This window comes from Eschrichtius robustus, chromosome 5 (assembly GCF_028021215.1).
Source record: "Eschrichtius robustus isolate mEscRob2 chromosome 5, mEscRob2.pri, whole genome shotgun sequence".
Taxonomy (NCBI): Eukaryota; Metazoa; Chordata; class Mammalia; order Artiodactyla; family Eschrichtiidae; genus Eschrichtius; species Eschrichtius robustus.
In genome coordinates this window covers 130,507,863-130,522,461 of record NC_090828.1, presented here as the reverse complement: position 1 = coordinate 130,522,461, position 14,599 = coordinate 130,507,863, and the positions used below count along the sequence as shown (strand labels likewise).

The 14,599-nt window shown below is 55.4% G+C and overlaps 1 protein-coding gene across 2 annotated transcripts in view; it reads right to left on the bottom strand.

Moving 5' to 3' along the window:
• STEAP3 (STEAP3 metalloreductase) overlaps window positions 1-10,534 on the bottom strand; it is a 65,324-nt gene extending 54,790 nt beyond the window's left edge. For both annotated transcript variants that reach the window (XM_068545269.1, XM_068545266.1), the window contains exon 1: window positions 10,452-10,534. The gene's annotated coding sequence lies outside the window, so the exon portion shown is untranslated. The remainder of the gene's footprint in view (window positions 1-10,451) is intronic.
• Between the last annotated feature and the right edge of the window lie 4,065 nt (window positions 10,535-14,599).

Genomic DNA, 14,599 nt, shown 5'->3' with positions numbered 1-14,599 from the left:
TGTTAGAACTGGCCAGACATTTCGCTATTTGATGAACTTTGTAACACAGAAGACCAATGCGCAGCTGTGCTTAAACACTGCAAATAAACAGAATAACACAAATGCAGCTTAGTTCGTGCAACTCTGGCCAAAGTTGGAAATCAAACCCCATATCTGAGGCACATCAGGGGGCAGCCTGGTAGGTGCATACCCAGGGAAGGAGGCTTCAGGTATGCTCGGTCGATGGCTCCAGGGCCCATGAGCCTCTGAGCCAGGGGGTAGAGCGGTCTGCCCAGTCTCCATCAGGGAGAAGCGTCTGGGGCAGGTGAGGCCCAGCTGCGGCTTCTGGCAGATGGCCTCCGTGGCTTTTCCCAGTCAAGCCCCACCTGATCTATAGTCTCGACTCTGGCTCTCCCACCTTATGCTTTTTTCCGGCTCAAGTCATAGATTTAATCTCTGTGCCTGGAAAGTCCTTTTCCTCCGAAGGACAAAATTCAAGGTGCAGCAGAAAGGCCACTCCTCTGTGAAGTCCTTACCCTACCTCCTCTTCGAGGCAGGATGAATGCCCCTCCCCTAGTCCCCTTGGCTCTCTGCAGCACAGGTAACAGGATGGAACCAGCACACAATGGTAGGTACTTTCCTTAATACCTACTTGGACTTAGAGGTCCAAGGGGTGGATGGCGGTGGGGTCCCTAGCCCCCTTTAATCTCCGTCACCCCTCCCCATGTGCTAATGTTAGTATGAAAACTAATACCCTTGGTATGAATAATTCACATTTCCCAGTCAGGTAAAGTGAATAACACCTCCTACAAAATCGTTCCCATTTTACAGATCTGAAACAAACAATCCAAGTAAAAAGCGGGCTACTTGCTATGCAAATAGAAGCAGCTTTCAGGGAAGTCCCCTAGTTCCCCCTTCCCTCCACATGACTGCCCCTGAAGCCACATCATGTAGAAATCCCGGGCCTCCCCGGGGCTGTGAGGTCCGTCCGCCCTCCCCTACCGGGATGCAGCCGGGAGGTCACATCCCAGCACCCAGCAAGTGCCTGGCACCTGCCACATCAACAACGATCAAGAGTCAAAGAAGAGAACGTACTGTGAGGCGAGGCCCGACTCAAATGGTGGGGAGACTGACTGTGGACTTGTACACTCAGGGTATCATTACTTCCATTTTACAGATGAGAAAACTGAGGTTGAGGCCCCACAGTTGGCTCTTGCCCTAGTCCAGTCCCTGCATTCAAGCTGCCTCCAGGGCAGTGAGGCTGGGCAGCTCGTGGCCGTGGGCATAAGTCATAGCCGGTTACCTGGTCTACATGGGGCTCTGAGGTGGTCTTGGCTTCCTCTCGGCTCTGCCTCTGCCCTGCTGAGCTGCCCAAACTCATACTTTCCAGCCTCTCGTTCTCAGGCTGTTCCTGCAAATCTGGGGCTGCCCTCTTCTCCTAGATTCTAAACCACGGCAGCGCAGGCCCTCCCTCGCAGATCTCAGGTTAATGGGTCCAGGGGGCAAGAAGGAGGTGCTACCTGAGTCCAGGTGCCCCTCACACCCCCCGCCCCGACAGTTGACTTGAGGGGAGACAGCAGAGAAGATGCCAGTCTCAGATCCAGGTTTAAAAGCTGGGTCAAAGCCACGCACATCTTAATTGGTGCGTTTCTGTTTTCTCTGTGGGCATTTTGCCTTTCTGACGGACTCTTACAAACATTTTACTGTTACATTTCTTGTAATACTGCCTGGAATCGTTATTCAGACATCATTAAAAAATCATTATCGTTTTAAAAGGAAGGCTGACAAGCTCCTACAAAAGAGAATACAAAAAGCACGGGTGCGTGCACACACACTCATACAAGCCTGTACACACACAAATAACACACATGTGCAAGTTTGGTTGGACAGAAAAGAGAGGTTTATCACCACACCGCTTGTAAAATAGAAGTGGATGAATAATTTATAGGGCTTTTTCAATAATTTTTCTTTGTCTTTAATTTTTGCCACTTTGATTACTATGTGTCTCGGCGTGTTTCTCCTTGGGTTTATTCTGTATGGGACTCTCTGCGCTTCCTGGACTTGGGTGGCTATTTCCTTTCCCATGTTAGGGAAGTTTTCGACTATAATCTCTTCAAATATTTTCTCTGGTCCTTTCTCTCTCTCTTCTCCTTCTGGGACCCCTATAATGCGAATGTTGTTGCGTTTAATGTTGTCCCAGAGGTCTCTTAGTCTGTCTTCATTTCTTTTCATTCTTTTTTCTTTAGTCTGTTCCGCAGCAGTGAATTCCACCATTCTGTCTTCCAGGTCACTTATCCGTTCTTCTGCCTCAGTTATTCTGCTATTGATTCCTTCTAGTGTAGTTTTCATTTCAGTTATTGTATTGTTCATCTCTGTTTGTTTGTTCTTTAATTCTTCTAGGTCTTTGTTAATCATTTCTTGCATCTTCTCAATCTTTGCCTCCATTCTTATTCCGAGGTCCTGGATCATCTTCACTATCATTATTCTGAATTCTTTTTCTGGAAGGTTGCCTATCTCCACTTCATTTAGTTGTTTTTCTGGGGTTTTTTCTTGTTCCTTCATCTGGTACATAGCCCTCTGCCTTTTCATCTTCTCTATCTTTCTGTAACTGTGGTTTTTGGTCCACAGGCTGCAGGATTGTAGTTTTTCTTGCTTCTGTTGTCTGCCCTCTGGTGGTTGAGGCTATCTAAGAGGCTTGATGGGAGGCTCTGGTGGTGGGTAGAACTGACTGTTGCTGTGGCGGTCAGAGCTCAGTAAAACCTTAATCCACTTGGCTGTTGATGGGTGGGGCTGGGTTCCCTCCCTGTTGCTGTGGCGGTCAGAGCTCAGTAAAACCTTAATCCACTTGACTGTTGATGGGTGGGGCTGGGTTCCCTCCCTGTTGGTTGTTTTGCCTGAGGCAACCCAACACTGGAGCCTACCCGTGCTCTTCGGTGGGGTTAATGGCAGACTCTGGGAGGGCTCACGCCAAGGAGAACTTCCCAGAACCTCTGCTGCCAGTGTCCTTATCCCCACAGTGAAACAGAGCCACCACTCGCCTCTGCAGGAGACCCCCCAACACCAGCGGGTAGGTCTGGTTCAGTCTCCCCCAGGGTCACTGCTCCTTCCCCTGGGTCCCGATGCGCACACTACTTTGTGTGTGCCCTCCAAGGGTGGGGTCTCTGTTTCCCCCAGTCCTGTCAAAGTCCTGCAATCAATTCCCACTAGGCTTCAAAGTCTGATTCTCTAGGAATTCCTCCTCCCGTAGCCAGACCCCCAGGTTGGGAAGCCTGACGTGGGGCTCAGAACCTTCACTCCAGTGGGTGGACTTCTGTGGTATAAGTGTTCGCCAGTCTGTGAGCCACCCACCCAGTAGTTATGGGATTTGATTTTACTCTGATTGCGCCCCTCCTACCGTCTCGCTGTGGCTTCTCCTCTGTCCTTGGACGTGGGGTATCCTCCTTGGTGAAGTCAGGGTCTTCCTGTCAATGATTGTCCAGCAGCCAGTTGTGATTCTGGTGCTCTCGCAAGAGGGAGTGAGAGCACGTCCTTCTACTCCGCCATCTTGGTTAATCTCCTATAGGGCTTTTTACAGACATTTAGAGTTTTGAAACATTCTAGAAAAATCCAGTTTGATTACTTAACACCAGTCGATCTCTGATAAACCAACCCAGAAGTGGTTACCAATAAGTAAAATTTACGGTTCCCAAATGGACCTGCCTTCCACAGAAACACATCATAAACATTAACCCTTTTTTTTTTTTGTAACACACCAGAACCCGCAAAGCTGTTGCTCTCATTAACTGAAGGCACTGTGTGTGATAAATCCTTAAACCCCTTATTTTGAAAAGGTTCCTGACTTAATGTGCAGATGAGAAGATTCCCCATTTTGGCAAGAGCTTCACCAGACTGTGCTCTTTGGTGCCAGTTGCCAAACGGGGGCTCCCTGCGGTGCCGGGGTACACTTCAGCAGGCCAGGGGTTCGTGGGGCTGGAGGGAGGAGCCCACACACTGCCCAGGCCACCTTGGCTCTAACCAGACTCACCAACGACAGGCTGATGTGAGGGGCTGAAGCACGGGTCCCTTGACAGCCCCACTGTGATCTGGCCACCCGTTCTTGCTGGGGTCTCCCTCTGACCTGCGAGCAGCCTGACTTTGGTTTTGAAGACAGGCAGACGCTCAGAACCAGATGCGTGGGACCTGCCACGGGCGTGGGACCTGCCACGGGCCAGGCCGCCGGCCCCCTCAGCCTGCACTCCAGTTCCTGGCTGCGGGGAGTGGACGGGGTCGTGACTGATGCCCGGTTTCAGAGTGCACTGCGGGAGAGTGGCTCTGTCTTGATACTTCCTGTTTAGGGAGGAAACCTCACTGGTGGTAATTAGTGGCTCAGAGTCAAGTCTCTTTGCTACAGGAACTGAGGCAGGACAGCCAGCAGAACCCAGGATACATAAAATGAATAAACTTCATCCACTGCAGGGCAGACTGCCTCACCACAGGGCTGTGTGTATGTGTGTGTGTGAGAGAGAGAGAGAGAGGGAAGGAGAAAGAGAAAGAGAGGGACACCTTTACTTCTCGGATACAAAGCCAAACGTAATGGCTGCAGAAAATGGCAATTTACCAGTTGCTGGGTGGGTAATGCATTGCAATCACTGTGGCTGTCATTGGCTTAGTGATAATTCTCGTTACATTTTGTGCCAACAAAGGCTTCACAGTCGTCTTTACTTGCTAGTCAGCGCCCACGGTGGGGAGAAAGACAGACAGACAGAAGGACCCACAGAAAGACAACCCTGTTGGGAGGGCAAAGCACGGATGGGGCGGGCCTGCCGGTGCCGGTGACCCTGCTCTGCCAGCGACCCTGGAGGCCACACCAACAGCACAGAGGGAGGCCAGAGGTTTGGAGGCTTTCGTATCATTGAAGTAAATCATGCCAAGTTCAGACTTACAACAGGTGTATTTGATTGTTTTCAACTTGTTGGAAAACTGGCGATCTTGGGAAACTAGCTCTGAGCAACCCTGGGCATCTGGGCCTTTGGTGACCACAATACATCACCCTGGGCTCCTGACAGCTTTACTCTTATTACCAGCAACGGATCAGGGCCTGCACGGTTCTCTGCTGTGGCTCCTATGTCTTGTCACTTCTACTCGAGCGCACCCGCCTGCGGACAGGGGCATTCTGGCATCTTCTGTAGTCCAGCCTAGGCCAGCACGCGCGGACTGACTTTCCCCTACTCAGCCCACCTGCCTCCTTTCAGTCCCCGCTGCTCCCCACTTCGGCCGGTGCTGCCACCTCCACCTGAAGTCTTGACAGCCTCCTGGCCATCCAAACGCCCACTCCCTAAAGACCCAGCCTGAGCCCTTGGGCCTGCCAGGTACCTCCCAGCCCCCCAGAGCCCTGCAACCATCTCCCCCGCTCTGAATACAGAGGCAGCTGTTCAGGTGGGAGATCTAGTTAGACAGACCTAGGTGTGAATTCAGGTTTGGCCATGTACCAGCAGTGTGACCTTGGGCAGGCTGTTTTCCTCTTCTGTTCTGATGGTTAAGTGAAACAGTGAACATGAAAGCCCCAAACCCACATCTTAGCATTGCTCTTACTTACGCATGTCCTGCGTTCCACCGTGGGCCACCGGCCACAGGCAGCCCTGGCCTCTTCTCCCTCTGCCGCCTGGTAGCATTTTGTACCCTCACTCAGCTTCCCAATTGACTACAAGCTCCCTGAGGGCTCTCCACTCCTGTGTACCTACCCAGCCCCACGCATCGTGCTCTGCTCAGTGAGGCTGGTGGATGCCTGGGGGCTGGGGGCGCTCAGGCAGTGCTCCCGAACAGTGAACACCAAATCGCCCAGGAGTTTCGGCAGTGGGCTTCTGGGCAGCTCCATGCATGGAGCCGCTGCCTGATGCAGTAGTTGGGGTGGGCTCAGCACGCTCTGTTCCCATCAGAGCTACCGGGTGGTCTCCTATCCCCCTGGAGAAGCTGCACAGTCAGGAAACCGCACTTCCTTCTGAAAGCAAACCCGCCAGGTATGAGCAGACAGGAAGTCCAGGCACACCCCCATGGCTCCAGCTGTGATGCCCTGTCCCCTGGGGTTCTCCCTGAGCTCCCCCCAATCTTGGGATGCCCCCTCTCCCCTCGCTTGCCACACACAGCCACGCCAGATCAGAATGTTCAAGAAGAGTTGTTGCCAAAGTTACAGGAGGACAGAAGGCAGCCAAGCCAGAACTTACAGAGCAGTCAGGTCTCCAGCCTCCAGCCTTCTAATACAGCAACCCCAGGAGGGCAGGGCTTTCCCGGATGGAGTGCCCTGAACCCCCATCACAACCCTCGGCCACCTGGCCCGGCACGTCTGGCTTTCTTCCCTTCCAGTTCCAGGCGCCACCTGACTTCTGGCCAGAGCGGAGCCATCTCCGCAGACCAGCCGCAAAGGGCGTGCTCTGACCTCCAGCGGCGGCGGCTCAGGCCCACACCCACTTCGGGGCTGGTTCGCTGGACCCTGCCCCACCGCGTCCAGTGCATTACCGACCCATGTACACGTCCGACTGGGCACCCGGGCGCAGCACAGGCCCCTTGGATCCCAAAAGGCCCGTCTGGGTGGCCCCACAGGCTCTGTGTTTGGCCATCCTGTCTTTGCGCAGTCTCCCCCTGGAGGGCCCGCCTCACAGGGCCACCCGAAGCCCCCTAACAGCCTCAGCTGCGAGCCCTGAGTCATTCAGCTTCAGAGAGACCTTCACCCCGACTGCAGGGCATGCTGTCACCCTCCCAAGCCCGCCAGTCAAATCACAGGCCTACCCTTCCCACAGGCTGACGGCCACCATAAGCATCGGATGCTACAGTAACGGGAACGGTCTTCCCGTCACAGACCCGGCACACCGGCTCCGGGAAGCCAGCTGTCTACACATGAACCGAGAAAGCTTAGGCCCACTCCCCATGGAAAGCTTAGGAAGCCCACTCACCAGTCCCTAAATTCCTCTACATCTACCTGTGACTGATTTGATAGTCTTGGGGCTGCATTTTTCACAGTTTGATCTCCTAATCGGAGAGCTCCAAAAGGCTTAAAAATGTGCTGTGCTCCGACCCCACCTGGCTCTCATTAAGCAGAAGAGGGAGCAAGGAGTAAGTTACTGCCTGATTGCAGGACAATTAGCGCTCACCCGCTGCACGTTCTGCCCGGTGACTATGGTGACTGATGAGGACAGACTGATTGGAAAGAGTAATTCTCTAGTGACAGTGTTCCACACCTGAGGAGGAGGGAAACAGTTTGCTCTGGGTTGAAGTGACAAGGCAGGGGTTTAGGATCCTGCATAAATTAGCAGCCGCCGATCCCACCCTGACAGCAGGCACAGTGGTCAATACCTCCAAGCTAGGCGGGAGCCGTCTCCGCTTTGGAATCCTGACTTGCATTAGCTGTGGGACCTGGGCCTCAGCTGCCCCACTTGTATTCAGAAATAAGTGGAGGGTGTGGGTTTTCGTGGGATGATAAATGACAACCGACACTCATCCTGCCAGAAGTGGGACTCAGCCAGGTCCTGAGTGCCCGGCACCAAGTTAGTGCTCAGTAAATGTTGAAAGAATAAACGATGAGGCCGAATTTGGACAAGCATAGAGTTCGTGGTTAGGAGCACAAATTTGGGCTCAAAAGAATGGAGTCTCCTGTGCTCTTGGGAGAGTTACGTGGCTGGGAGAACAGCACTGTCTACTTCATAAGAGAGCCGGAAGGTTTGAGTGTGCTCACACACATAACACGCTTGGCACGTGGGAAGCTGGACATTCAGTGATAATGACAATTGCCATTTGAGGTGTGAAGGAAGAGGTGCTCGTGGCACGCCAAGGATGTGAAGGGCTGACATGCGGAGGTCTGGGACCAGCGGGTCAGGTTGGACGGGTAGGTGGGTCCAGCTGCAGGGAGCAGACAGGAGGAAGTGACACTTGCAAATCACCTAGAGTGCCCTGTCCCCCCAACCCTTGCCTCCCCACCTCCAAGTTCTGTAATCTCCACAGCTCCTAAATTGAGGCCTGGGCCCCGAGGTCAGGCCTGCAACAGAGAAGGGGAGCATGGAGGCCACGCTCTCGTGAGCCGAGGGATTCAGAGTGGAAGAGCGATGAGCCTGGAAGGTCCCCAGCTGACTTTAACACAAACTCTGGGGGGAGGGGGAGGGACCTGATATTTACTGCACTCCTAAAACCCAGCACTTCACACAGTCACATCCACCCCCACCCCCGGCAGGCATTATGGTTCCTGTTTTACAGGAAGATTATGTCCCAAGCCCTTAGCAAGGTGTTATAGACGAAGCAGGTTCAGAGAACTGAGGACTTGGCCAAGGCCACATGGTAAAGAGCTGTGATTCAGACTTGGGGGTCCACCTGACTGCAGAGCCAGGTGCCCTCCCCTGCAGTCAGCCTCTCCACTGCTCAGGTGTGCAGCTTGGGCTTCAGTCCTTAAATTTCCCTTTTTAACTACCTGAAGCCCTGCCCAATACTCTGAGACGTCCAGCGAGGGAAGGGCCCTGAGTTAAGGACAGGAAACTTGAAGGGGAGAGGAATTTACCCGTTTAGCATCTCTAGGCTGGAGAGGGCACACCTGTGGTCCCAGTGTGGCCAGGCCTGGTCCTGGGGAGCTCAGCAGGCTTGGGGCTGGCTGTCCAACTCTCTAGTGAACAGGTGGCCTGGCCTGAGCTCCCTGCGAGCTCTGAGGCCAGGGTCGCCCCATGCCAACTCCAGGCCTTCCTCCCCCAGGCCTGGCTGAGGCTACCTGTCTGCCATTCAAGGCCTCCTTCGGGAAAACTTTTCTACCCCAGTGATAGCCCCTGCCCCACTACGTCCATTCATCCATCAGACATTGATTAAACATCTGCTCCCAGGTGACCCCTCTGCCGGCCACTGGGGATAGAGTGGGAATAGAGATGAGTTAGATACAGTCCCAGCCCTCCAGGCACTCCTGACCGGATGCAGGAGGGGTTCACTCTGCAGAACTGGATTCAGCCAGCTGTGGGTAGGACCTAGGCATCTGTTTTTTTTTGTTTTTTTTTTTTTTTAAGAAACCATGCGGGGCTTCCCTGGTGGCGCAGTGGTTGAGAATCTGCCTGTCCATGCAGGGGACACGGGTTCGAGCCCTGGTCTGGGAAGATCCCACATGCCGCGGAGCAACTGGGCCCGTGAGCCACAAGTACTGAGCCTGCGCGTCTGGAGCCTGTGCCCCACAACAAGAGAGGCCGCGACAGTGAGAGGCCCGCGCACCGCGATGAAGAGTGGCCCCCGCTTGCCGCAACTAGAGAAAGCCCTCGCACAGAAACGAAGACCCAACACAGCCAAAAATAAATAAATCAAAAAAAAAAAAAAAAAAAAGAAACCATGCGGGTGACTGAAGGGGCACACCCAGGTGAGACTCTTTGGTCCTGTGGATATTCTGGCCCCCAGTACTACATTCTTCAGGCTGCCACAATCCTCTGAGAACACGGCCTGTCTCTTCTCCCACTAGTAGGCTCCTCTGGGCTCTCAAGTCAGATAAATCTGTGTACAAATCCTACTTTTGCAACCTGCTACCTGTGTATCCTTGCAAAATACCCATGCTCTCTGAGGCTCAGTTTCCCCGTCTTAAATGAGATAATTGGTGCCTTCCTATGCTGAGGATTAACTGGGATATTGTGTGCAAAGCAAGATGCCTGGCACAGATAAATGCACAATAAATGTCTGCTATTAATTATATCATCACTGCACTCTGATGGACAGAAATATTTCCCTGTGGGTATCTCCAGAATCCCTACTCCTGGAGCCTGAGAGGCGGCCCTGGAAACCTGCGAGGCCTCTCCGCGGAGTCCTCTGCCAGGGCTCCCAACGAGACCTGTCTGCATTTTCCCCGTGGACCCAGCCTCCTGGCCCTCAAAGGAAATATTAGCTTGTCGTACCCTCCCCTTCATCTATCCAGAGTGAACAAAGTTCCAACCACACCTCTCTGGGCAGCCTGCCCCCAATTTCGGGGAAACGGGCAAGGCAAATGGGTTAAGTTTGCCAGGCGGGAGCTCCGCGGGCAGAGGACACTGGTGAGCCCAGCCTCTTCCCGATCAAGGTCGGGAGCCCCCGCCCCTGCCGCCTGCCTCGCCCGGGCTGCGACGGGCTGCGAGAAGAGCCCGCCCACCGCTCCCGCCCTGCCCGGAGACCGCGGGCCCGGAGCTGCGGGGAACCGGGGGCCGGAGGACTCGGCGGGCGCGCGAGGTGGGTCGCGAGAGGCAGCAGCCCCGGGGCTTAGCGCGGCCCCTGCAGTCCCGCCCCCGGCGCAGGGCGCGTCCGGCCTGCCCGGCCGGAGTGGCGCCTGAGGTTTGCGTCCCTGGGGCAGGAAGGCGCCCACGGCGTGGGGCACCCAGGACCCAGGGTCGCTGCCGCCGGGCACACGTGGCTCGGTCCCAGCGGCCCAGGCCTCCAGCACGCGTGCGGCGGCGCGCGGCGAGGGCGAGCTCGGGGGCGGGCTCCGGGGCGGGGGGCGAGCGGGCGGGGGGGTCACTCACCTCTCAGGCCCGCCGCGCGGAGCAGCGGCGGCGGCAGACGGTCCGCGGCGGAGGCGGCGGCCCGGCCCGGAGGCTCCTCCTCTCCCCCCGCCCCGCCTGCCCGCGGGGCCGGACCTGCGGGGGGAGGTGGCCGCCCGCCAGCCCGCTGCTGCTTATCCGGCTCGGCCGCCTCCCCCGTGGCCACAATCGGAGAGCCGCAGGGTCCTCGGGCGGCAGGCACCAACGATCCTCCGCCCCTCAGCCCCTGGCCTGAGCTTCGGACACGTGTTGATCGGCGCCCCCTTCCCCGATTTAAAGGGTGCAGAACTCCGGGACCAACTCTTAACCGGGACAAGGGGGGCGTGTGGAGGCCGGGGTAACTTCCGGGACCCACTCGCTCCCTTCACCTGAGGGACATCTCAAATCCACGTCCATTTTATAACCGAGGTTGAGTGGCAGGCCAAGTTCACACAGGTGGAAAGAGGCCAGGGCACCAGGTTCAACCGGGCTTCCTTCCTGCCTGCCTGCCAGGGGAGCAGGCAGTACAGGCCCTTCCTGGAGGAGGCTGCATCCCGGCCTTTGGTTCCTTGTTTCTCCTCTGTCCCTTGTCTACCCCTAGGGCAGACCTCTGACCCTCTAAATAGTCCTCAGTTTCAGGTTTTGGGAGCTGGTGGAGGGCCCTTGGGAGCTTGTCTGTCTGTCTAGACTTCCTGGGCTTCAAACCACCCTTCTGCCCCCGAGAAAGATGGCCTCCAGCCCTGGGCCCTGTCCTCCCCTCCCCCACGCTAGTGGCATCCCACACAGCAGGGAGTCAGGTGTAAGTTAAGGATATCTTTTGGGTACCTTTCTAGAGGTGTGTGCCTTCACCGGAAGCCCTTTCTCACCTACAACCTCACATCATGTGCTGCTGACAGTTATACCTCCCCCTTTTACAGGTGAGGACATGGGGACGCTGATGGTTGTCGGGCACCAATGTCACTCATCTTCTGGGAGGCTGACTGGGGGTCACCTGACCCCTGGGACTCTTTCTGGATTATTCCTGTAGTACATACTCTGCCAGCCCTTGATAAAGAGCTTCAAATTACTCCAGGATAACAACCTGTTCTGGAGAGATAAGTCCTAGGGAGGGGTTATCTGATCCCTGAGACCTGAGAGGCAGGGGGCTGGGCCTCAGGAATGGCCCCAGAGCTAGACCCCAGCGAGCACTATGGGGGGAGGGGCAGACCTGGCCGGGTGGTGGGGTGAGGGGCCTCTCCTCCATCCTCCAACCCTGTCGAGACCCACCCATGAGCGTCTTGTGCTTCCTCACTTCCGTAGGTTTCCTCCTGCCTAAAATACCCTCCTTCCCCAGCTCGCTGCTCCGCCAGGCCCCAAGGCCCAGGTCCTCTCCCACCTCCTTCGGTGACCCTCCTGCCCCACCCTGCCCTAGGACCTCTCTGAGCTCCTGTGGCAGTTCTCATAGGTCTTCATGCATTCCACACTCAGGGAACCCCACCATACCAGTGTTCCAGGTGCCGGGGACACAGGTGCCCCATGCCTGGTCCTGGCCCTTGGATAGCAAGTTGCCTCTGCAGTGGGTTGTAGACTTTGGGGAGACAAGAATGAGCACCTAGCCCTCTTTGGTGCCCCTAGCATGGTGCCCTGCGCATAGTAGGTACTCTTTAAGGATCTGCTCTGGCTGATGGGGGGGTCTCTGAGCACCCTTCCTGCAACTCCGAAGGGAGGCACAAGAAGATGAAGCTTGGGAAATGGAGACACTGAGAGGTCTTCCAGCCTTCTCAAAGGATCTGTCCAGAATCCTTCCAAAGAGACCTGGTGGGCCGCTGAGGGGCTCCCAATGAGTTGGGGAGCGAGCTGAAGGCTGGAGTGGCAGAGGTGCACAGAGGAATGTCCTAGTAGAGCATGAACTTCTGCAAGAGAACAATCAGGGGCCTGAAAGGCACAGGGAGGGAGGGAGGTAAACACCCTGCTGAGGCCAAGCACCTTGGTGGACATAGCACCACCCACGCCGTCGGGCTTTGGTGCTTTGCCCGTCTGTCTCCCTATCTCGCCTGGCATGGGGCCTGGTGAGGGTGAGAGCTCAATACATGTTTCCTGGGGCCAAACTCCCGGAAGCAGACAAGCCCTCTCCTGAGCAGGGAGGGAGCGTGGCACTGATATTGTTTGAGCACTTCCTCTGTGCCAGAGTCCTTGGCCAGGCCAAGGGCAGGGCAGTTGGAGCCATCTTTTTGAGACATTTGTCAGATCATGTTACTCCTCGGCTCAAAACCTTCCCTGGCTCCCTGGTCTCTCGGAGTCAAAGCAAAGTCCTTGTAATGGTGACCAGGCCCAGTGGGACCTTGTCTCCGGTTCCCCTCTCTCTGCTCTCTCAGCCCTGCCAAGCTGGCCTTCTCCCTCCCTCCTCTGGAGCCTTGCAGAATAATATCACCTCCACGAGACCCATCCCCCCCATCATCCCCATCCCTCATCTGTGTACCCTGCCCTATTTCTTTTCTTTTCACTTAGCCTTTTTTCCTTCTAACACACTATAAAACACATCTTCTCTGTTTGCTGTTTATTAACTGTCTGCTCCCACAGAAATGTGAGCCCCCCCAGGGAAGGGAGTTTTATCTGCCTTCCTAACTTCTGTGTTCCCAGCCCATGGATCAGAGCCTGGCACATAGTCGGTGCTCTGTAAATAGTTGTTGAATGAATGCACTGCCATTCTCAACCTTCTGCATCTCCCAGCATCTCTGGGAAGTTTCCCCAGGGCTCCTGCCCACCTTTGGTCTCCCCCCCTTGCTTGCCCCAGAGCTAGCACACTGCAGGCACACAGGAGGCGCTCAGTACACGCACTGGTGGATATCTGGACCTGGAGCCCCTGGGTGTCAGTCTCCTGAGATTGCCCTTCTTCCTGAAGACAAGGCTACTCCTTTGGCTAAGAAAATGAGAGTATTCAGGAAGAGAATCTAGATTCATCTCCTACTTGGGCCAGAGAGAAGGACGTAGTTCACGCTCCGCTTCTTGGATTGATCCCGCACTTATAAGCTCAGACAGAGCACATCCATTTCACAAAATAAATACTCTAAATGACTACTCAATCAAGACGGTCACAAGAACCCGTGTGCCGGATGTATTCTGACAGGCTGGCTGGGAGCCAGGCCACCTCTGCCCAGGCCGGGCTGTGTCCCCAGGGAAGGTGCCCTGGCCTCCATTGCCCAGCCCAGGCCAGGTAAGACTCCTCCAACCAAGCCTCTGGGCACAGGGAGCTGCTTCTTCCTGTGAAGGACGGAGAGGGGCTACGGCTTGGGGTAGGGATTCTGAGGGAAAATGGAGGGGTTGTCTCTTCCTCCATGAAGACCCAGTGGATGAAGCCATGTCTAAACCTCCCAGAGGTGAGGCAGGGCAGCGGGCGATGGGCATGGTCTGTGAGGCGCAGGCACCGGATGGGGAGGCAAGCTGCGAAAGTGTGCTCAGGGCCTGGCGTTTAAGCTTAGACTCTTTCACGTGGCAGTTTATTTCGAGCCAATATTGTAAGGCGTTATAAGGCATGGCTAACAGAGCACCGGGCACCGCCCCTGTTCCTGCGCCCCAGGGCTTGGTACTCTGCTTTTGCATAAGGCTCGCCCTCCTAGTTCTCTATTGAAACATGAGCTCTCTCCAGAAGAAAAGCTCTCTGAGCTCAGTGGGATGAGAAACTGCGTATCCACAAGAGATTTAACTGTGGCAGCACAAGAGTGTGGACAAGTTTCGAAAGGCAGATGCTTTCAGGGGAAGGAGTGGGCAGATAAAGGACTAGGGGAGGGGTGGGCTGGAGCAACCATTTTGCTAAGGAAGCTCCGGTGCATGGCATGTACTTAATCTCTGCGTGAGACCAGGCATCTTGGCTCGTGACTGGACATCCGTGGCCAGCGGGAACTACGGTAGCACTGCGTTGCCTTCAGTTGGGGGAGATTGCACAGGTGCACAGCTAGAGAAGTCTGGGCTTTAGCCCCTTGCTCCAAGGGTGGTGCACGTGGTGGCCTGGGAGGTTTTTAGAATGGCAGAGTCTCAGACCCACCCCAGATCCGAATCAGAAATGCATTTTCACAAGACCCGCCGGAGATGGTATGCACGTGAAAGTTTGTGAAACGCTGGTTTACAGCACAGATGAGAAAATGGACAACTCCCTGAACACCTGGGCCAGGGCA